We start from the raw sequence: 23,584 nt of genomic DNA, 5'->3' as shown, positions 1-23,584 counted from the left end.
TTAAAAACACACACAGTGAGAAAGAAGCATTACCAGGGAATTAAGCTGTGACATACAAGATACATAGATTGAGAATGGGAAATGAACTAAAGTTGCTTCTCTTCTGGTTTCTTAGTCACTATCTTATTAACTTCTGGGTTCAAATGATCCTAATTTCTAAAGAATTCATTAAACTGTACAAGTGTTTTAAACTTTAAATCGGTGTTCAATGACATCAGCATGCCCAAGAATTACAAGTCACCCCAGATGCCATCCCTGGAACCTCCAATTTAAATATTTTTGTTCATTTTTTTAAAAAAATAATATTTTAAATGGGCAAGATCTTTCAAGTTCTTGAGAATGAGATTTCTGAGTAACTGTATCATAATTCAAAATCTTGCAGAATTGCATTAATTGCATTGTTATTTCTATGTTTCTGTGACTTCAAAATTGCATTAAAGTGCCCAGCTTCTGAAATGATAATAAATGATACTTGATTCTTATTAGTTCAGGAGTGTATTGCATCTCCTGCACTTCTGGATAGGTATATATTGGAACCATAAAATGCAGTATTAATTCTCAAAGAACGCAAGGCATTGCCATCTAGGACAATCTGAAAAATCAGCAGTAGTGGAACATGCTCTGCTTGTAGTGTGTAGTATTGGACACAAGGTCCAATTTGGAGACAAGTGGGTACTGGCAGCCACATCAAACTAACCTGTGCAATTATAAAGAAAGATCATCAAGATCTACCAACATTCCAGTAACTTCAACATAAAGGAGCCATGCCAAGATTAAAATAGCCTCAGTAGAAAGAACATCTAGCAGTGTCCTGGCTCAAAAACAATCCAATTAGGAGCCAACTCATATGGAATTTTCCAATGTAAACCAATAAAAAATCCACCTATACAAAGGAACCAATCACCAGCCTGACTACAAGACAGACTGAACAGGAACCAATGCTGTTAGAATTTCTTCAAAAAGCACCAATCAGGGAAGAAATGGCAAACTGGCAAATGGCAAACTGACAACACAAACAACAACCAAAGGAGAATGAAGAGCTAGAAAGTAGACTGGCTTTTTGTGATTCCTCTCCAGATAACATGGAATTTGGGATTGTCCACAAGGGTTCTAGATGTTTCTCCTCAGGAGGAGATCACAAGACACCAGGTTTTGAGCACTGGGAGAAGAGGGAATACCAGTCTTGCTCAAACCACAGTGAGTGCTTTAGAAAGGACACTGGGTTCACATACTTCCTATTCTAATCACTTTCAGAAATTGCTTGTTAATTGCTTTTAGGAACCTTCAAAGCAACAAGTGTTTTAGCATTGGATCAGTTTTCTTTTCATTCTTAGTGGGGAGGGGGGAGTCAGCATTAAGAACTTTAAACAATTATCTTTTGGGATATTAATTAAAGAAGAGTGATTAGAACATTGATTTTGGAAAGTTGCAAATGGACTGTGGATCCAGATGGATTTGTAATAATATTTTGAAATTAATTATAAGAATCATTTTCATGGGACGATGCTGTTATTTTGAATTATTTAAAAAATATGATAGGTGGACATTATAGATTATAGACAGAACTAGAGATTACAATCAAAATGGAATGAAATACTTTAACATTGGACATATTAAAGGATATTTGTGATCAATGTGTGCAGAAATTGATTTGAAGCATATCTGCCATTATAGATAAATTTTGTTTAAAAGATTATGGGATAAGAATAGGTTTTTCTGAACAAGACTGACACTGATTTGGAAGTGGACTTAAAATGCACAGGCTACAAGAATGCTACATTGGAGATAGATGATAGATGGATGGATGGATGGATGGATGGATGGATGGATGGATGGATGGATAGATAGATATGATATGATATGATATGATATGATATGATATGATATGATATGATATGATATGATATGATATGATAGATAGATAGATAGATAGATAGATAGATAGATAGATAGATAGATAAAGTGGGTTGCTGCCAATTCAGCCTGGTTCAGCTTAACTGATACTGGCAGTAGTGGGAGGCTCCACCTGGATGCTTCTGCACATGTGCACAAGTGTTGCGCGTGCATGAGCAAACCAGCAGTAAACCAATTAGCAACCCACTGCTAGATACATAGATGGATGGATTGATGGATGGATGGATGGGTGGATGGATGGATGGATGCTATTGTCTTAATAATTAGAAAGGATATATAAGTAACAAACCAAAAGAGTGATCAGCAAAACTTTCCTATATTGGATTTATAAGAGACATATTAAAGTTTTGAAGAATTTTGTAAAAATTCTTCAATTCAGCCTGGTTCAGCTTAACTGATACTGGCAGTAGTGGGAGGCTCCACCTGGATGCTTCTGCACATGTGCACAAGTGTTGCGCGTGCATGAGCAAACCAGCAGTAAACCAATTAGCAACCCACTGCTAGATACATAGATGGATGGATTGATGGATGGATGGGTGGATGGATGGATGGATGCTATTGTCTTAATAATTAGAAAGGATATATAAGTAACAAACCAAAAGAGTGATCAGCAAAACTTTCCTATATTGGATTTATAATAGACATATTAAAGTTTTGAAGAATTTTGTAAAAAGAGACAGAGAAAAAAATGAAAAGAAATCAATAAAATAAAAGAAAGAAATATAAAGTTGGTTTATTTGATCAAGTTAAAAAGATATGTTGCTGTCTCTGATAGCCTTTAATAGGATTTTTCTGATCAGGACTGAAGGATGGGGATTTCAGATATTTCTTTATAGCTAAGACATGAGATATAGGAAGAAGAGATGATTTATTGTATTTTTAGAGAAGGTGATAAGTTACTAAAATTGTTTGTACTTGTGGTGAAGGGGGAAGATGTATACATTCTTTTCTTTTCTTTTTCTTTTCTGCATTTTTTCTTTTTATTCTTTCTTTAGTTTGTATTAGTTTTTATATTTTTAATTGTAATGTTTAATAAAAATTACTCTAAAAATGGAATAATCAGACAAGGTATCAATCAAGAACCAGGAATCTTGGACTTTTGACATGGATCAATCAAAGATCAGGTTCAAATACAAGAGCCCAATTAGGCTAATTCAGTTGCTTGTGAGATAACAAGAGATATAACTCAAAGCAACTTATTCTGTCTCCGAAGATGCCAACTACAGTTTTTGGCAATACTAGAATAGAGGTGATATTCAGAACAAAATAAAAATATCAGCCTGATAGCACATCACTACTCCAATATGCAATACAAGCAATTAACAGCTACTGGAAAATCAACAAACTTATATCTACCTCTAAATTTCATACTGAACTTCAGTTTTGGCAAAAAATCTGTCTCTATAATAGGCACCTGACTATTTGTACGGAAACTATGTATAAAAATAACATATTTAGACAAACTCCCATCAAACTGACTTGCCTATTTGGGTTCTGTTAGCTTTTCAAAGCTAAGTAGAGTTTTTCCATTATCTCCCTGGATAGCTTCAAAATCAATCTGAGATAGAGTTGACTTTTGATGTCTCAATTTGGCTCTGAATGGAATCTTGTAGTTTGTGAATACTTATGATTGTAACTATATGTTTAACATATGATTGGCATGATGTTGCACTTTTTTTTAGAAAAGGACATGATGATACCACTTTATTTTTTTATACTTTTGCAAACATTGAAGTTCATATTCATGCATTTAGTTTTCTTACATGCCAAGATCTTTTCTTCCATTAAGAGGAACAATACAGTACTCACTAACCTACTATATGTGCATTCTCCATTTAAACAAATCATGGGAATAAACAGATTGTGACACCACAGTGGTGTTGTAAAGTATCTTGAGAAGGGATAATGTGGCAAGGCCTCAGAAACAATCACCTCCCCCAGCGGATGAAAAGGGAAGACACTACATTCACTTGGTTTGATCTTGGTCACCTTCAAAGTCCTGGTAATAAAGTCATTAGAAAGTCAGTTCGGTGTAGTGGTTAAGTCATCAGACTAGAAACCAGGAGATTGTGAGTTCTAGTCCCACATTAGGCACAAAGCTTACTAGATGATCTTGAGCTCATCACTTTCTCTCCCCACTAGAAAGGCCACAATGACCACTTTTGAAAAGCTTTGCCATGAAAAATGCAGGCAGTCTCCAAGAATCAGACATGAAAGGGGGGAAAGATCTCATTATAACTGTTCACTATACTGCCATTTCTGTGTTATCATTTACAATATTTTTCAGTTATTGTAACATTTTTTCCCAAATTTTCATGGTGAAATTCATGTTGCTTTTTCTTTCTCATCTACTGCTCTCTTTCCATTTTATCATTTTCTCCTTTGTATTAAACTCTACATAAAATCTAATGTAAACAGTAAAGGCAAATATCCTTGGGAGAGCTGACTAATGTTTAAAACCACCTAAATACATGTTACTTCTATCTACAGATCTTCCTCCGTTTTTATTTTTATTTATTTGCTAGGCAGGATCCTTCCTTTTCTGCACTTAAAAAAAACAGATTGCCACACCTCCAATGCCATATTTTATAAGCTACACAAAGTGCATAAAGCTATAAACAATAGCAACTGAATAACAAAGGTCAAACATTTATACTTGATCTTTCGTCACTGATTGTGCAGAGGAAGAAGTTGTACCATTAAAAAAAGGCTATTATCTGATAACCTTATACAAAGATATCTTTAGAAATCATACATAAACACTAGAACTATAACCAAATGAAAGTAACTTGATCTTGTGACACAGGCCTTAGATTCCTAGATTCAGATATCAGAGTCTGGGTATAAATGGCTACAATCAAGATGAAGAACTAACTTGGCACCTATATAAAACTCAGGCAGAAGGCTATAAAGTAGACATTCATGACCCTAAATACAGTGTAAAAGTGCTATTTTCTTTTTCTTGAAATCTATAAACCATGCAATCATAAGAAATATTTCCTCTTAAAATGATGAATAAAATGTGTTATTCATTAGATGACATCCAAAATTATTCTAAAATTATCCCAGAAAGATTTTCTTGCATATATGTTCATTACAATTTCTGTTATGAGGACAATGTGTACTTGCAGGACCAAAAAACATTTCTCCCTCTAGGCCGAATGGCCATTCTCACAAGAATGTAGAATAACAGAGTTGAAAGGGACTTTGGAGGTCTTCTAGTCCAACCTGCTTATGCAGAAAACCCTATACCCTTTTGAGACAAATGGTTATCTAATCTCTTCTTTAAAACTTTCAGTGTTGGAGCATTCACAACTTCTGGAGGAAAGTTGTTCCACTAATTAATTGCTCTGTCAGAAAATTTCCCCTTAGTTCTAGATTGCTTCTCTCCTTGATTAGTTTTCAACCATTACTTCTTGTCCTACCTTCAGGTGCTTTGGAGAATAGCTTGACACCCTCTTCTTTGTGGCAGCCCCTGAGATATTGGAACCTGCTATCATGTCTCCCCAAGTCCTTCTTTTCATTAAACTATACATATCCAATTCCAGCAACTTTATATGTTTTAGCCTCCAGTCCCCTAATCATCCTTATTGCTCTTCTCTGAACCCTTTCTAGAGTCTTTCTAGAGTCTTTTTTACATTGTGGTGACCAAAACTGGATGCAGTATTCTAAGTGTGGCCTTACCAAGACATTATAAAGTGGTATTAACTTTATAAAAGGAATGAAGAGGATCCTATACTTTCCTTATTTATAGTTTCATTCAATTTACCAGCAATGGATTTGTTCAGAGGAGGGTTTCAAAATCCGGCGCTACTGGTTTGCTCATGCTCACACGTGCATGCACAGAAGCGTCTGGGCGGTTGGGTGGAGCCTCAAGCCGCTGCCACTACTGGTTCGGCCAATCCGGGCCAAACCGGGAGCAACCCACCTCTAGAAGTATTCCTTTTTGTCAGTCTGCCGATATCACAAACCACTGGGAATATGGTGTAGAGGACTGCACTTCATGTATGCCTAACAAATTAGGTTGAGAACAAAACATTGAATTGACTAGCTTATTCAGGACAAAGGAATGTAAAGATTTTGAAACTGTAAGGAACTCTTCCTCCAGGCTCTCTGAGTCTGCTCAAGAGAATCACAAAAGAACAGAGCAGTATCAAATACCTGAAGTAATGCATTATATAAGATTCCCATGGATATAGGCAAAGGCAATTAACACTTGAAATAATAGTAACTGCAAAATAAAATACTGTGAAGATTATTAAACAATTCAAATGGCAATAAAAGACGTTTTAAATCACCTATTCATTAGTTTAAACATTCCCATATCAATACTAAAAAATGATAACACTTGCTGGTTATTTAATAACCAATACCAGCAAATATGTAAACATTTTACTACAAAGCAATCATCTTACTGAAATCAAGAGGTTTATTTCAGGTTAATTAGCTTATGAATGGTGTCCCTACAGTAATTTAATGGATTGCCTCAGCAACATTTATATTAGCAATATTTAACAAAATAAGTACAGATGAACAAATAATCCATCTTTTGTTTTGCAGTAATTAGCTAGCTTCACCCTATATTCCCAAAATGTGGTTTGTTTGTAGATCTTTGCAACCAAAACTAACTTTAGTTTAATATATATCTCAATAGTCTGCATAAAAACCATTATAAACTCAAAATAAAAGTTGCTACTTGATCAATATGTTTATAAATTTTCTAATTTTGTTGCCTCTAGAAGAATAAAAGGGAATATTAAAAAAAAACATTGCAAAAAATATAAAAACAGGATTTTTAATTTCTAACTATAGGTAGTCCTTGACTTGTGACCACATTTGAGTTCAAAACCTCTGTTCCAAAGTGAGGCAGTTGTTAAGTGAGTTTTGCCCCATTGTATGACCTTCCTTGCCACCTTTGTTAAGTGAATCACTGCAGTTGATATGTTAGTAACCCAGTTGTTAAGTGAATCTGGCTTCCCGATTGACTGCTTGTCAGAAGGTCGCCAAAGATGATCACATGACACTGCAACAGTCATAAATATGAGCCAGTTGTCAAGCATCTGAATTTTGATTATGTGACCATGAGGATATGGCAATGGTCGTAAGTGTGAAAAATTGTCACAAATCACTTTTTCAATGCTGTTGTAATTTCAAACGGTCATTAAATGAACTGTTGTAAGTCAAGGACTACCTGTATTCAGCATACAACATATGAATCCATTTCCTTGAGCCTTCTTCTAGAAATATGAAGTATATACATACTACAGGTAGTCCACGACTTACAACAGTTCATAGTTACAACAGCACTGATACACTTAATTATAAGTTAAACTCTGTGTAACTTATAATTATACAATAACCCTGTCTAATCAGAAATAACCCAAACTGGAATCAGTGGCACTTTGTGGAAAGCTGTATTTCAAAAAAGAGAAGGTGGGTCCTGGATGCAAACTAAATGCATTTTCATTTCAATTTTAATAAACATTAGACATTATTATCCTGTAAATTTGTTTAATTATTTCCCCTTCCTATGTGTTATGGCCCAGGTTCTGGCTTCAGGACACTAAGTATTTTTATTTTATTTATTATTTAGTAATTTTATTAAATTGACAAGCCATCTAAATCCATTAAAACTCTAGGCAACATACAATATGCAAAATTTAGAATAAAACAATTTACACAAACACAAAAAGAACATCTATTCTTTCTATTGCCATCTGACAAAGCAGGTAGCCCACCACAGACATCTCTAACCTAAGGCCTGAAAAAAGATCCAAATCTTAAGAATTTGTCTAAATAAGGTCAGGATGGCAGCTACAGAAATTTCTGGAGAGTGTCATTCAAAAGGAGCTACCACAGAGAAGGTCCTCTGTCCAATCTGGTGGCAATGCTTAATCAGGGAAATTCCATTCTTTTGTAAGATTTTCAAGTCCCATATGCAGCCTTAGAACCTCAGGCGGTTTATCTCCAATTTACACTTAAACTATTAAAAGTAACAAAAAAAATAGCATAAAACATTGCAAAAGCAGCCTAAAAGTTTCAGTAGCGACACCTTTCCATTTTCAGTAATAAGACATAAGCTATTATAAAAAGACATGAATGAGAAAGGCAGTGATTAAAACTGCATTGATTTAAGAATGCTTGAATAATAAAACTAAAATAATAATAATAATAAGGAAAGTGCCAGATCAGAGGCCCAAAATCTTATGACACTAGTGTGCATGAGCTGAATGCATTTTCAATATAGTTAACCACAAGTTTCCAAATTTGACCAGTGCATCTTTAATGAATCAATCAAAATACATTTCATTCTTTTACAACAGGCATTCTACTTCCCACTGAATACAATCTATTTCAATGGGTAAACAGGGCCTACTGTCCTTCCTTGCCTAGGTTTTGGTGAAGCATTTTAATCCCTCTTTATCCAGAAGGCCATCTCTGAAACAAGGTAAGCTTACAGAACCTAAAATGCAAAACCCTTTCCCTCTTTATCTTGTTTACTGTCGCCGGTGCATTGCGTGTGGTTGACAACCATTAAGAGCCATGGAAAAGCAGCTGTCGAAAGAAGGGAAATGACATCAAAGAATTGCCAATCAGCATTGCTTATGTGAGTGAGGCAGTAAGGCAAAGGGAGGAAATGATGACCCAGGAATCATGACATCACACAAATGGTGTGGTTTATATCCTTATTTCAGACTTCATGACATTCTCATGCCATTTGAATGATGATGATGTCAGGCTCACAGCTTGTTACAAATGCAGCTTTTGTTAGATTGTGAAATAAATGTTGTCATAGGGATGCAACCAAACACAAACCACTAATATACAGAACATTCCTATCTGCGTGCAACTATGGACCTGTCACTCAGTGCCTGAGAAAGTGCAATGTCATAGCACAGTGTGACTTATTAATAATACATCTACAGCTAACAGACATGTGCTGTTAGCTGTAGGTGACAACCAATGGTGTTCTGTTATCTTCCCTGCAGATCTGCAAGAAACCCAGATGTCTCTTTTGCCCCATTTGTATACCAAGAACACCATCACAGGGCCCAATAACTCCACATACAAGATTAGAGGTATCTTCACATATTCGTCCTCTAATATAATATATGGTATGGTGTACTCTGTTAGCAGTGCCCCTATGGATTCTGCATTCGTCAAACAGCCCAGAACTGTGTTAAAGAATTAATGGACATAAATTTGATTCAAAACAAGGACAAAATACTATCAGAGCACTTTAATCTCAAGGTTAGGAACAAAGGAACTTGCCAGCATTATAGAGTGAGAGACTGCTGAGCTCAAATGCATCAGAAGGTTTCACACTATCTCAGAAAATATTGATAAACACAATGGCTGCTAAAATAAACTACATTTCATGACACCTTATGCCTGTTAATAAAAATTGCTAGTCTGAAAAGGTACTAAGCAGATGCTCCACAATTCATATGGAATCCAGAATAATTCTTGAAAATAAAAACAGTGTAAATACTTGTTTTTGTGGAACTACAGCTTTCTATGTTTACAATTAAAAGGGTTTTTAAAAAAAAATGTAAAAAAAAGATGAGGAAAAGACGTTCTGCATTGCATTTATTCTCCTAGGCTACACTGAGGACCCAAACAAAAGACAATCCAAATAAACATTTTTTTATTCTACTATAACCAATCCCTAGTAAAACAATAGTAATAAGAGGTAGAGAAATTCAGCTAATGGATAAAAATCATTACTTGCCAAACCTGGAAACTTCTTCTGGGCAAACCAATTCTTCTTTTTAACTCCTTTTTCTTTCCCATTTATTCTAATGAAAGGGTATGAATTACACTACCTCTAGAGTGGATTTAAGTACTTTTTTCAGGTATATCATAGAGAAAGAAGCATTGGAACCTAAGTTGCTGCAGTCATACCCACCTACTCACCCAACATTACATGTTTCAACTTTGTCAGAACAATTGAAAGTACACTACAACTTGTCTGGAGAAAAAAAACATGGAAATGGAAAAGTTATTTCCAGAACAAATTAGGGAAATTTCCAGAATGCACACAAAGTCCAGAAAATAACAGTCTAAACTGTTTCCATGCTTCAGAGATCACATTTGGCCGTAGAATAGATGAATAACATTTCGTCAACTTTTCAAAGAATATGTTTTTCTTGGTTTTTTCATGATCATACAGTTCCTACATATTTTCTTTATATATCAGCAATAGTCCACCCACATAGATGTACGTACCCAGACACACCAACAAATATATATCTGTTATCCCACTGAGCAATCTTGAAAAATGGATCTTCAATTCTATCTTTATCAGTGATCCTTCTCACTCTTACTAGGGCAGCAGGCAAAATTAATCCATTCTCTGCTCTGAACAAAAATAAATCAAAATTATAACTACACAGTTTTATTGTGCAACTATGTTTAAATTATTTAAACTATATTGAATTTGAAATTTTGTTATATTCAATTATTTCTTTTTAATTATTCATTGATTATGGGCCATCAAGTTGGAGCTGATTCTTAGTGACTATATCAATAGATTTTTTCAATAACAATGTTTGTTATGTGAGTTTAAATTATTTTCACTGTATTATTTAAAGTAGATTTCAAATATTTAAATGTGGAAGTAGGATATGTTGACCTGACAAAAAAAGAGTCATAAAAAGGCACAAGATAAACCAAGATTCACTCAAATAGGAAGATGCCATGGTTTTCCAATTACATCAGCACTGATGGACTACAAAAAAAGAATCTTTATGTTTAAGGATATTTATAGGTGACTTATAAGTTTGAACAGGAAAATATCCAGCTTCTATTTTTCACTCCTAACCATTGTTTGTTTAACAATTCATATACTATTTTCATTATATTTTACTACTGAAGGACCGATGTATGAGTAATTAAATGCATTAATCATTACATTTTTCATGGTAGGTTGATTTATTCTCTGGAACAATTAGAAAAAATCTTTATCTTAAAAAAATATAGATGATATACTAAGAAAATGGAGTATTTAGTCAGTAACTATAACATGTATGCATAGAAAAACAACCCCTTCCCTATCTCAACACATATGCATAATCTTTATCTATAAAGCTGTGTGGTTCTGTAAGATAATTTAAGATTAGTGTGATAATTTCAAATTAGGCATCTTCTCTTGTTTTTTTATTTTCTCCCATTTTTCTTACACATGCTCACATATAACACTTCTTCCTCCATTTTTTTTCCCACAACCCTGTGGGATAGGTTAGGCTGAGAAGAACTGACTGGCCCAAAGTTGTCATGGCTGTGAATTGACTTGAACCTGGCTCTCAAGGAGACTCAGTTCAACCCACATTCAAGATACCATTAGCTTAAACACACCAACACCATTCAAATCTAGAGTTAGGTTGTAAAATTAATGCCAATGTTCTTTCATATCATCATCTTGCTTCCTTATCTCAGAAAATAATGTTATAGATGGGTAAAATAGGATTGCCATTACATGAGTTGAAAAAGAAACACAGAACATTTTACTCTTACACATTTTATAAGCTCTTAAACTACTTGACGTAGTTTAGCACAGGGGTATGAATTCGTCCCCAGATTTCAATTAGTTTAGGTGCATCCCTGTGTTTGGATGTCTCCCATAAAGTTCAGAGAGAGAGAAAAGCAGGTTTCAAAAGCCCAGCTAGAATATTCTCAATTCACAGAGGCAATCTGATGATGCCCCTTTGCCCTATTTATCAGTAAAAAAGTTGAAAGGACTCTAATATAAAATGAGAAGTTAAGAAACAAAGATGATTTGTATACATACAAATAAATTTGTACCTCTACAATGGAAGCATTAGCTAACTGCACCAATTACTACTTTCAAGTAATGAGACTATTCATTCCAAATGGTATAATATTCATATTCTCATAACTGTCCAAACCAAACAGTACTAACCTGATGCAAACTACCCACTAGCCAAATCAAAGTAGAAAACTACTGTGCCACCCAGTCATTTTGTGCCACCCAGAATCACTTGGCTGAATTGGGCCATATAAATTGAATAAATAAAATAATAATAATAATAAATATTATTTTAATTAACCTTAAAATGATGATCTTATAGATAGTCAGGCAACTACACTGTAGAACATATCGGAAATCTGCCTTTTGTTTTCCAAGTATTATTTCCTACACTGAACACTGGAAAGAAAATCAAAAATGAAACTGCTAAACTTTTTACTGAGTATTTAGTCCTTTACTCAGAATTACTAATCAGGCTCAACAGGCAGTTGTCACAGGACCATTAATAGTTACCTCAGCCTGCAGCAACTGTGATGTGATGATAGCCTTAAAAGGAAGAGAAGAGAATTGGCAATACAGTATAAAACCTCTCTACAAATAATAACATGGAAACAGATTTTCATTACAGCGATGTGCCATTTAATTTCACCCACTTTAAAATCTCAATTCACAGAGTTAGAATTGTGCATGGTCTTAAGTATGATTCTGACATGTGGAATTTGAGGAGTGTTATTTAACGTAAGAGCAGGAATGTTATGTAAGTTAAAAAACAGAATGCAATATGTCTGAGCAAGAATAATTTGTTCTTCAAAGTGAGTGCCTTCATGAGGAAATTTTCCCAACTGAAGTAATGGTTTTATCACAATAGCACTAATTTGCTTGGCACTGAAAATTGGCCAGGATTCTACAGAGATACATCTAAAGTACTACTGCTTTTCTTTTGGCTTCTATCATTTTCAGGGGCTATTGAAACAGACTCCAGATCACATTAGGAACTGATTTTCACAGTTTACATATAACAATAGGCAAAGATTTGTGAAAGCCAAAGTTTTCCAACTTTATCAACATTATCACTTTATCAATACATCTTTATCTGGAATGTAAAAACAATTGCCAGATAGTGCACAGGGACCCAAGGTGATTCGATATAGGATACAGATTTATGTAATAATATGGATCATGCCACCATATGGACAAAGATGCTCGGAATTATATTCAAGTGGCTAAAAGACATTTGATGAAAAAGCTACTCACCATTGCCAGAAGAGGAGCTACAGTGGGAAGCACAAGATTCTCCCTGCTTTTGAATATATCTTACCTGAGCAAGGTATTTGCATATGGCCAGCAGCATGAATCCATAATTTTTGTATACTGATAGAAAACAGTACAGAGAAACTCCCCTTCCCTGCCAGAATACGTTGGTTTTTTGTCGAGCACTTTAGAACAATATACGACAGATGGCAAAAGATAGCGAACCTTTTCAACACCAAGTGCTGGTAAGGGAGTGTGTGTGCATACACGCGTGGCACCAAGTGCCAATAAGGGAGCATTTTGGTATGTGTGTGTGTGCCGGAAAAGGTACCTCTGGTTTCTGGCGTGCATGCACATGTGCCGATCGGCTGGCCAGCGCTGATCAGTGGTCACGCTGGAAAATGGAAAACTAGTTCTGATGCATGTACAAAGGCCAGCTGATCATCATGTGCGCATGCGTACGAGAAACCCAGAGGAGGAACAGCAACACTGCACATGCCAGGCGACATGGCTCTGCAAGGCACTTCAGGCACACCTGCCATAGATTTACCATCATGGATATATGAGCTGCTGATCACAGAATTCTCTTCTAAGTGCCACAATAGAAATCAAGTTAATACTGAACCTATACTCATATATAGTCTAGCTCCTAGACAACTGAACACGCATATGTATGCATGTATGCATTCATGTATCTCCTTTAATTTACTACATTTGATCTTCAGTTAGTTCTCAGGAAATAGTCTTTAAGTTGGAGTCACTTGAAAGAAAAACTACACAAACTATGTAATGGTACCTAAACATTGGCAGCATTCTTAAATGGATTATTGCTTGAAAGAGTTAGAGATGATGTTCCAAAAACATAGTCTGCTTATTATTCCAGGGAGTTGCTAATATGTGAATGCATTAGTTCAGCCTGTTCACATGCACGGCCAGTTGTTCAACAAAAATGTTGTAGTTACTACACTCCTAAAAATAAACAACCATTCCAAACAGCCACCTAATTCATTCTAGGTAGAAAACCTCTTTTAAAAAAACAGCATATTCATTCCACACATGCATGCCTCTTTGTGTATTATTCGGAGAGAGGGTAGACAGGATTGGTCATCACATGCAACAGGAGAGACATTCCAGTGGTTTATGTTCTGCTGGAATCTTATTTTGGCTTTTATAATAGGTCTTCATCATAGCTGTTTGCAGGCTAGCCCAAAGAAAAGCCAGTCAGGCAAACTATTTATTTAGCCTCCATCAATGTTGTTTTGAAAGAAACAAGAATTCGTCAAAATATTTTTTCCCTTTTCCTTACACAATGTTCCTCCAATCACAACACTCGTACCAAAATTTGAATCAAGTTAAGGAGAACAGATCTTTGTGTCATTGGAGTTATCCATAATTAGAAAACCATCCATTTTAACTATTGTTTCCCAAGCTGAGGTATAAGGAGAAGCAGAGGTTAAAGAAGGTGTATTAATCTCCTGTCCTAAAAAACAAAGAGAAGAAGAGAAAATGTGTAATTCCTGACTTGCTATTACTGTACATGCGGCTGCTTTATATGAAGCCCATTATTGCTACTTTAATTAATAAAATATGATTAAAATATAGTTGCAATTAAATATATACACTTCATAATTAATTCTATTAATATCTGAACTGAAAAACTGACTTAATTTCTACAGCTGCCAGTCAAATTCCTCTGCTTTACAGAGCTGCTGACAGATGCTAAGAATGGACTTCTCCATGCTCAACACTACAAGTTCTACAGCCCTAATCAGGATTAGGCCTCAATCTGAACATTTCTTATTTACTCTTTTTTATCAACTCTTAAAAAGACTGTATTTGTGTGTTTCATTTTTAGACTTGTTTAAAACAACATTCTTCATTGTTAATAGGTCTTCCTTGGAAGACCTACCATCGTTTGCATACGGCAGAAATATTTTAAATCTCCACTAACATGAATTTGCTGCAACCACGTTTATGATTTGAGGTTGATTTTATTTTCAATAGATGACACTTTTTTACTTTCTTTTTCCTAAGAGATGTAGCCAGTGACTGATTCATAACCATCTACTTATAAACTGAAATTTATAATGGAATTTAAATGGATTCCTCACTCTGACTAATAAAGCAGTCCAGATTTAATAGTATTTTATTATATCATATGCAAGAGAAAAATAATTACAAGTTTAGAATTCTGGGAGGTGTGGTTCTAAGAAGGACACCAAGCTGGGGAATTACAGACTGGTCAAATCCCTTGTAATTGGAAGGATAAAGCATGTTTTTAATATTTGCTTTAAACATCCCTTAAAACATTTAAATTTGAAATATTTGGTATAATGCAAATGTATTACAGTCTGTGTTCAGTGAGGTGTGCAAAGTTAGACTTCCAAGTCATTTGTGTCATGTGTAGTCATTCTACACATGTGAATTTTCTTACCCAGCCTTTGTTCTGAAATACAAGCTGGGAAAATTAATATGTAATGTACATTCTACCCAGACCTGAGCTGAAGAAAGAAAAAGGTATTTCTTCACCAGCGTCCAGAGACTGGATCTCGTGTGTGTGTGTGTGTGTGTCTGTCTGTCTGTGTCTGTGTGTCTGTGTGTGTGTGTGTGTGGTTGCAGACTACACTGCACCAGCTCGTGTGATGCCATTGCTGAAAATATGCCATGCAGCAGCTACTGCATATAATTCTCATTTGGTAGAATTCATTATGTCATGAAGACATGATTTGCTTCATCATGTACTACTGGAAGAAATATCACACAATACACTGTGTTAAAATTAAACAATTGTATTATAGCCTTAGTATGGAGTGTGATATCAATCACATCATAGGTTTAGAGCCAGTGTAGCATGAGAGCCATGTTAATCTATGGTGACGAAAAATCAGGAGTCATTTGGTAGTGTCTTTTCCAAATAAATTTTATTTAAAAGCATGTACTTTCTTGAGCTGCAGCTCAAGAATTTTGATAGTCAGAAAAGGTATCTCCAGACTGCTTCTGAAGTGTAGAACCAGTATTAGTCATTTAAGAGTGAAGCCATTGATAGAAAAGATTTTTTAGTCATAATTTATTCCAAAAATAAACCAAGTCTAACTACCCTTTAAGCATAACTAAGTCTGGATCCATGATGACCATACACATAAATTCCCTGGTAAGAGTTTTTGGGGGTGGCGGAATTGCAAACAGAATATTTTTTTTCCATTTACCTCTAGATACTTTCAATTTTTATCCAGTTTTCTAGCATGTGGCCTAGATAATAATCAGGCCGTAATTTTTTTTTAAAAAGTTCCATTTTGTTTAAAATATGTTTTAATTGTCATAACAGTGTTTCTTGAAAAGAAATATAATTTGAAAAAGAAGTTTTGAGACTGATTCAAATCACTATCTTTCTTAGTGATTTACATTAAAAATATAATACAATTTAGTAAGTTGAAAATGAACTCAGAATTCATTTTTATAGCAATCAAAATTGGTATTTTTAATTTTAAAAATTACTCATGGTAACCATTACCTTCTAAAGCAGACTATTCATACTGACAAGAATTCTTCCTAATATTTATATGAACCCCTTTCTTGTACTCTGACCCCCCTGTGTCCTCCGTTCATACATATACACAAATTCATTAGTGCAGAAATAAATCACTAAATATTGGAACAAGAGATTTATTCAGAGTTGCTGATATAAGCAGCTAGAAACAGGAAAAGAACCCTAGCATCACAGTCATAGAAATGCAAATATACATGTTTCATTATTATTATTATTTGTAACTTTTTCTACATGTCCCAAAGATTTTTTTTTCCAAAAGGCAACTGTACTTTGTTTTTCCTTGAAAACATTTCGCTTCTCATCCAAGAAGCTTCTTCAGTTCTGCCCAGTAATACTTTGGCTGCAATACTTTGAGTTTAGCACAGAAACAAAATGTTAAATCCTAGGGTTTGGATAAAATTGATATTAAATGTTAATCTATTCTGAAATAGCTGAGGCTAAAAGTCATTGAACTAGTCTCTGTTTTACATCCTAGGAATATAGGAATATTTTCTCCTGATTTATTTTTGAAGCTTCTTCTCTTTACCCAGATTAGCTGAACTGCTTTTCTCATGTACACAATTCGTGTATAGATAGTCCTTGTCTTACAACCAGTCACTTAGCAAAGGTTCAAAGTTATGATAGACACCCCCCAAAAATGGTATTTATGACCAGGTTTCAAAATTGCAGTTGCTGAAGCATGCACAAAATTTGGGTGGATTCTCCCTTAAAACCAACCATAGGGACACTGCAGTGCCCCCCCTGCCTATTTCCCCGCTCTTGCCTCTCAGGATCCCCACAGGCCTTGGGTCTGCTTTTCCCAACCCACCAGATCCTACACCCTCCTCCTTGTCATCAATCTTCCAATTACCTTTTGTAGGTCTCTAGAGCTCTGGATCTCTGAAGCTCACATTGGGAAGAGCCTGGCCTCCTTCCCCAGCATGAACTCTGTAGCTCCAGAGATCTACAAAAGGTAACAGAGTAATCAGGGAGAGTGTGGGTCCTGGTAGGTGAGAAGCAGGCCCAAGGACAGCAGGAACTTGGTGGATTGGAGAAGCAGGCTTAACCCCTGTGGGGACCCTGAGGGAGAGAGAGAGGAAGCAAGCATGAAGTAGCTCAGGGGATGGGGGAGCCTTGGGAACCTGGGCTTGCACTAAGTCTCCCAGGGCCTCCTTCACCTAAGACACCCTATGTTCCATTGGGTAGGTTCATTAACTGAAGTTATAATCATATGTCAAGGACTACTTGTACTCTCTCTTCTGTGTCAGATCGCTTGTTCAAAGCTCTGAGTTCCCCACATATCTTGTCAGGATGTTAAATTCCTCTGATTCTTCATCTTACAGTAACTCATATTTTTACAAGGTTTTTTACAAGGTTTCTTTCTCCAAAATTCCAAATTGCAAAGACAATGCCATCACTTTTATGGCTTCCATGCACTTTAAGTTACAATAAATGACTGTGATAATTTCATTAGTGGGAGAATGAGACACAATAGCTCCAGTTTATGTATCCCCATGTGTTTAATAAGACAACTACCTAACCAGACTCAAAAAGACTTGGGACTATGGAAAGTCAAGAAAAGGGAACTCCAAAGTCTAATTTCTGACTATAAAGACCCTTCTTTACCTATGGCTGGAGTTCATAAAACATTCTAAACTCAACCACATGATGGCTTAAAATATCAGGTACAAATCAGTCCAGTATCTTTCTATTAATCAATAAAACACAGAGTTGTTTTTTGTAGTTTCCTACACTTCATCAATCCCTGATTTCACTGTTAACCACAATTAACTTCAGGGCAGATAGATACGTGTACTGTATCTTCTCTGGGAAAAAATTGCTAGTAGGCTGAATAATCTACAATCTATTTGTAAGGTTCTTAAAGTGATATCTCATCTTTAATCAATGGGACCAACTGCCTTCCATGTGCATTTCCCTCTATTTTTATACCTGTCATAGTAGTCCTGTGTTGAAGGTTAGACTGAGGGAGAGTAATTGTCTAAAGCAGAGGTGGGGAAAGATGGCCCTTTTATGACTTGTGGGTTTCAATTCCCAGAAGTCCTGAGCAGCCAAGTCCACAAGTGATAAAGGGGCCATCATTCCCCACCTCTGGTCTAGGGAGTTTCCATGATTAGTACACAGCAATCTGGATCTGGTCCTATTCTAACACCACACTGAATTAATTTGCGTAGACACACTGCTATCCAGCCATAGCCACATATATATTTCTGGATTTGTGAATTGTACTTTTACAGTGAATTAGGCAATACTAGAGAAAAATGTTGGGTCTTAGAAAAGAATAAAGAAAATCCTTTTTCCTACAAACACTACATTGGTTGATCACTATTTTGGTTTCATTCATTTGCTAAAAGCACTGAAAAAAGGTGTCATATTTAACCTACATATTTTACTTCATATTTTGAGTTCTATACTGTTTGGATACTTGCCTTTTAAAACAACAATAACCTTCAAACTGTTCATTCATGTTTCTGGTTTCATTTCAAGAGTGAACTGTCCTGTCCTTTCACTTTTCCGCCCTGTACCTACTCACTACTCACTTCTTTACTGTGTCTTTTTGTTCTAAACCACGCACCATCCAAGGCTTCCAAGTACAGAAGGGTCAGTAAGAGCTATTTTGTGATGCCTGCACATCTATCATTGGTTACATTCACAAAATCTGTGCTGGGTACGACTGATAACATTGCAGAATTTTACAAAATAATAAAGATAAATAACAATGGTGGCAACCACTAATAATAGTGTGGCAACAGATTTTTAGATTTAAAACCTTTTTGAAGCAACTATGGTTTAAAACTGTAGATCTGAGATGCCACCTTAGTAGAGGCATCCTTCCATCTCCATCATCATGAAGTAAGCTCTTATTTCTGGGCTTGTATCTCATATCTCAACTAGTAACTCAGGGGTGTCAAACTCAAGGCCCATGGGGTATTTAGATCTGGCCCACAGGGCCACCCTGGAAACAGCGAAGGACCGGCCTGCAGTGTTTCTGCCAGTGAAAACAGGCTCCAATCTCCATTTTCGGCTGGGATGTCCTACTGCAACCCTCTGCCAGTGAAAACGGAGCTCCATTTTCCCAGCCAAAAATGGATATTTGGAGCCCGTTATCACTGGCAGAGCATTCGGGCCACCACAGGCACCTCAACATGAGTGACATCAAGCTCGCCATGCCTGCCCTGGACACGCCCCCACACCCCTGAGGTCAAACACAACCCTGATGCAATCCTCAATAAAATCGAGTTTGACACCCCTGAGCTAACTACTCTGCATCCCAGGAAATGGAAAGTTTTGTTCACATTTTCTTCTATGATTATAGTATCTATTAGCATATATCAATTTGTTGCCAATTAAATTCAATATGTAGTTAAAGATACATTTCTTTTCATCAGAAGGCAACCTAATATGTGATATTACAGATGCATCAGTGTTGCAACAATGCATTTCAACATACTTTAATTGAAAATATACTTTGGGAAGACTGAAAAATGTTAGAATGGTCAGATTCATTTCCTATGAAACATTTGGGTCGCTATCACAATTTAAACCTTTTCTCCACATATCAGATTACAGACAGTGATATTCAAATGATAAGTACTTTCCATCACCTTCCCAATTTTGGTTACTTTCCATCACCTTCCCAATTTTATCTTTGGGTGTATAAAAGTAAATGCTTAATATTAAGCATGGTCCTCCTATAGTCAGAGACAATATATTTGCATACAAAGATTCTCATGCTGAAATCATGTTCCACTGGAATGAACAGGATTGACTGAAATGGGCCTTGTACTCAAGCTGTTCTCTGAGGACTGTTTGCTTAAAAGATAAATTAATTTGTTTGTGTCTAATGACTGACTGGAAGAGCACAGAAAATGCAGAACTGATAACTGGGAAGACGAGGCATCTGACAATCATTCTGTGAAGAAGTCCTTCTTTAGAAAATCTGGCTAATAATTATTCCTTTCCAATAACAAAAAGCTTTGGATTGCTGAGCATTTTCCAATAAACATGCCACAGCCTGTCTCCCCTTTCTTGTTGCCTTTTTTTCTCCTAGTGCTTAAGCTGTGAAACTCATTTTACTGAAAATTAAGTGCTTTAAAAGACATTACGACAGAGCTACATTCTCCATTGTTTTTATAATCAAGTAGAAACCCTTACATTCAGAATCATTCTTTTTACTTACTTTTCACTTCTACCTAGATTTGCACTGTAACAGAAATAATATCATTTCTGAAGTTGCACTATAAAGGATTATTCTGTTTAACGCATTATTAAATATTTATTTTTCCTAATCTCTTTGTACATAACCACAAAGCAATTCTAGGTTTTAAAAGGTATTTTACAATCCAGTAACATAAAGCAAAGTTATTGCCAAAATAGCTTTCAAATGTATTCTATTTACTTATGAGAGAAAGTGATTCAGAATGTACTATCAGCTTTTTAAAAATCAACTAAAATTAGATACTTACTAAGGAAAATGTTTAATCACCCTACAAAGATATCTTTGCTTACCTGATTCTGCCATTCCACACCAACAAGCTGAGCAATATTATCAGCTCTTTGGGTACTAATTCCTGCTTACTGGATGGATATTTTTCTCTTGCTGGATTAATAATCAACTTTCTAGATCAGTTCATTTGCAATTCTCCTTTGTTAACCCTTTACTTCACTTTTCTTTGCAATCCAGAAATTTTCATTCACAATTTTAGGAATAACCAAATAATAAAACCAGAAATAAACTGCACTACTGCAGGATTTATTTGAAAATGTTAAAACTTGAGACCAAAAGCAAAGCTATAAATAGTGCAGAAAGTACTTACACATTAAACCAACATTCCTAGTTTCCTGTTCTTGGACTCTAGTTACATGAGTAACCAACACTGTTCAACACATTCTGTCCAGCTCTTCATAAATTCATTGATTCTGGACCCAGAAGCCAATACAGCAACACTTGCCAGTACTTTCAAATATAGAATAAATGTGACTGACTATTCCTATGACTAGTTAGCTGCAAAATTTTCAGTTATCAGTTTATGCAAGGCTGTCCATCTGTCTTGGCAGAGAAAGAGAAAATGTTAAAGCAGCCAGGGGCAAGGAAAAGATAAGAAACATCCAGAATCACTTTTTTTTTACAGTTCAAATGAGGCCAAGTTGATAGAAAACATAACTATTGTTAAGGTTTGTCTGCTGCCTGTGCTGTTAAGCACAGTAATCAATAGTCAATTCTCAAAAAGGTAACTTAACTCAGAATTACCATTGCAATGCACATACATTGAACCACTTAATATGCACACAGTGATACTCTATTCCTCAACTGAAGTAACGATACTTGTCAGAGTCTGCCTCATTTTTAGTATTCTATATAGTACTAAAACTCTTATTGTATCTATTGGTTTGCTTCCACAGGTTATACCAAAAGATATAGTATACCACAACAATTCTGAATCAGTTCCAAATACCATCTACTTAAAAATGCATTAAAAATCTGAGACCCCTTACTCCCCTGGAATTGAAATTTCCTCAATGATCAGACCAGTTTTATTCACAAAGTTGTGACCACTGCAGCATCCCCAAAGTCATGGGATCATGATTTCCTATGATCCCTGCCTGCTTCTCACAAGTGAAGTCACTGGGGAAGCTGGCAGGAAATCAGAAGTTGCTCCTACTCCCGCTTCTTTTTTGCATACCTATGGTCATTCTATTTATATGCTTAGGCAAGGAAAGATTGACCTATTACTGAAGTTCATTCACCACTACAATATTTTTTTTATTTATAATATAGACCTGTGATGACACGTGCCAGAGGAGGCACATAGAGCCCTCTCTGTGGGCATGTGCGCCATCACCAGCTGGTCTTTGGGTTTCCGGTGCTGCTGTGTGTGTGTGCACATTCTGTTTTTGGCACTTGATGCCAAAAAGGTTTGCCATCACTGATATAGACTCTTCTTAGATGAACATGGGACCATCCAGTTTTGGGGTAAAAAAAATATTTTCAGCCTAAAATTTAATGTTCATTCTGATCACATCAAACTGCACTATGTTTCTCTCAAAGGATGACCCAATGGGTCACAGGGTTGTCTAGTCATAATTAACAGAGAAGGAAAATTAGATCCTTGTGGAGCAAAAAGGGGAAGAAGCTAGATCCTTAGGTAGGGAGGTCATGAAGGAAAGATGAAGGCAAAATCTTGGGTTGGGTTTGGCAGTAGGAAAAGAGCTGAGAAAGTAGACATGTAGCAAAGATGGTAGGACGAAGGAGGCAGAAAATAGCCAGGCACAGGAAAGAACATACTGGAGTTGGGGGGCGGGGGGGGGCAGAAGCAAAGAGCGGGGATCCCAAGTTGAAGTGGAAAATAAACAGAAGAGCAGAGTGTTAGGAAGAAGAAGCAGAGAGCCAGGTAGGTAAATGAATAAGCACTGAGAAGGAATGCAGACCTGAAACAAAGAAGAAACCCAATGGGTTGGCCCAGGGGGAAAAGGGCAGGCTGATCAACCTCTTTGAAAACCCAGCAGAAATCCTAGCCATTTGGCTCTTTTTAGATTTCCAGCAAGTTGTGGGTTTCAGAGGCTAAAAACTAGATTTGTTTGGAAATACTGGATGAATTTGTGCTGGTTGAGATGAAAAAGAAAGAAATGAATTAGGATGCTCTGGCCAACTAAGGTGCAGAGTTAAAGAAAAGGAGTAATGGAAAGTTCAGCCTTGCTTCCCCTTTTTTAAAAAGCAGTGAGTTCGTTTTAGGGAGCCCTGGGCAAAATCCAGAAGATTGCAGCCTGTTCACTTTAACAAAAATAATTTCCCTGCAAAAAGCATGCTGGAGCTGTTTTATTAAACAGCCCTGAAGTGCCTTTATGTTCCCCACAGACAAAGAGAAAAATCTCTTCAAGATCAAACCTCACACAAAGAGGCTTGACCTCCTCTTCACACAAAACAAGTAGCAAATGTATACTTTTACATGGGAGTAAGGGGCTTTCTAACAGCAGGTTTTAAACTTATTTGCTGTATTGTTTCCATCAGAGGTGCTGCAGACAAAATGTTGTAAAGTCTGGATGCAAACCTCCTTCACATTGTAGTGAATATTATTCGTTGCGGGTTTGAAGGCAAACCTTTCTAA

The 23,584-nt window shown here is 36.0% G+C and overlaps 1 protein-coding gene across 7 annotated transcripts in view; it reads right to left on the bottom strand.

Annotated features, from left to right (window-relative positions):
* Positions 1-23,584, bottom strand: part of SOX6 (SRY-box transcription factor 6) — a 469,113-nt gene that overhangs the window by 299,507 nt on the left and 146,022 nt on the right. For 4 of the 7 annotated variants that reach the window (XM_032222668.1, XM_032222675.1, XM_032222703.1 and 1 more), the window contains exon 1: positions 20,988-21,077. The exons of 1 other annotated variant lie outside the window; for it this stretch is intronic. The gene's annotated coding sequence lies outside the window, so the exon portion shown is untranslated. Of the gene's footprint in view, positions 1-17,331; positions 17,387-20,987; positions 21,078-21,295; positions 21,440-23,584 lie in introns of those variants that run through there. 2 more of the 7 variants (XM_032222721.1, XM_032222730.1) reach the window with 2 other exon arrangements.

The sequence above is a fragment of the Thamnophis elegans genome, chromosome 1 (assembly GCF_009769535.1).
Source record: "Thamnophis elegans isolate rThaEle1 chromosome 1, rThaEle1.pri, whole genome shotgun sequence".
Classification (NCBI taxonomy): domain Eukaryota; kingdom Metazoa; phylum Chordata; class Lepidosauria; order Squamata; family Colubridae; genus Thamnophis; species Thamnophis elegans.
Note: the sequence above shows the minus strand (reverse complement) of the source record. Positions and strands in the feature narration are given on the sequence as shown.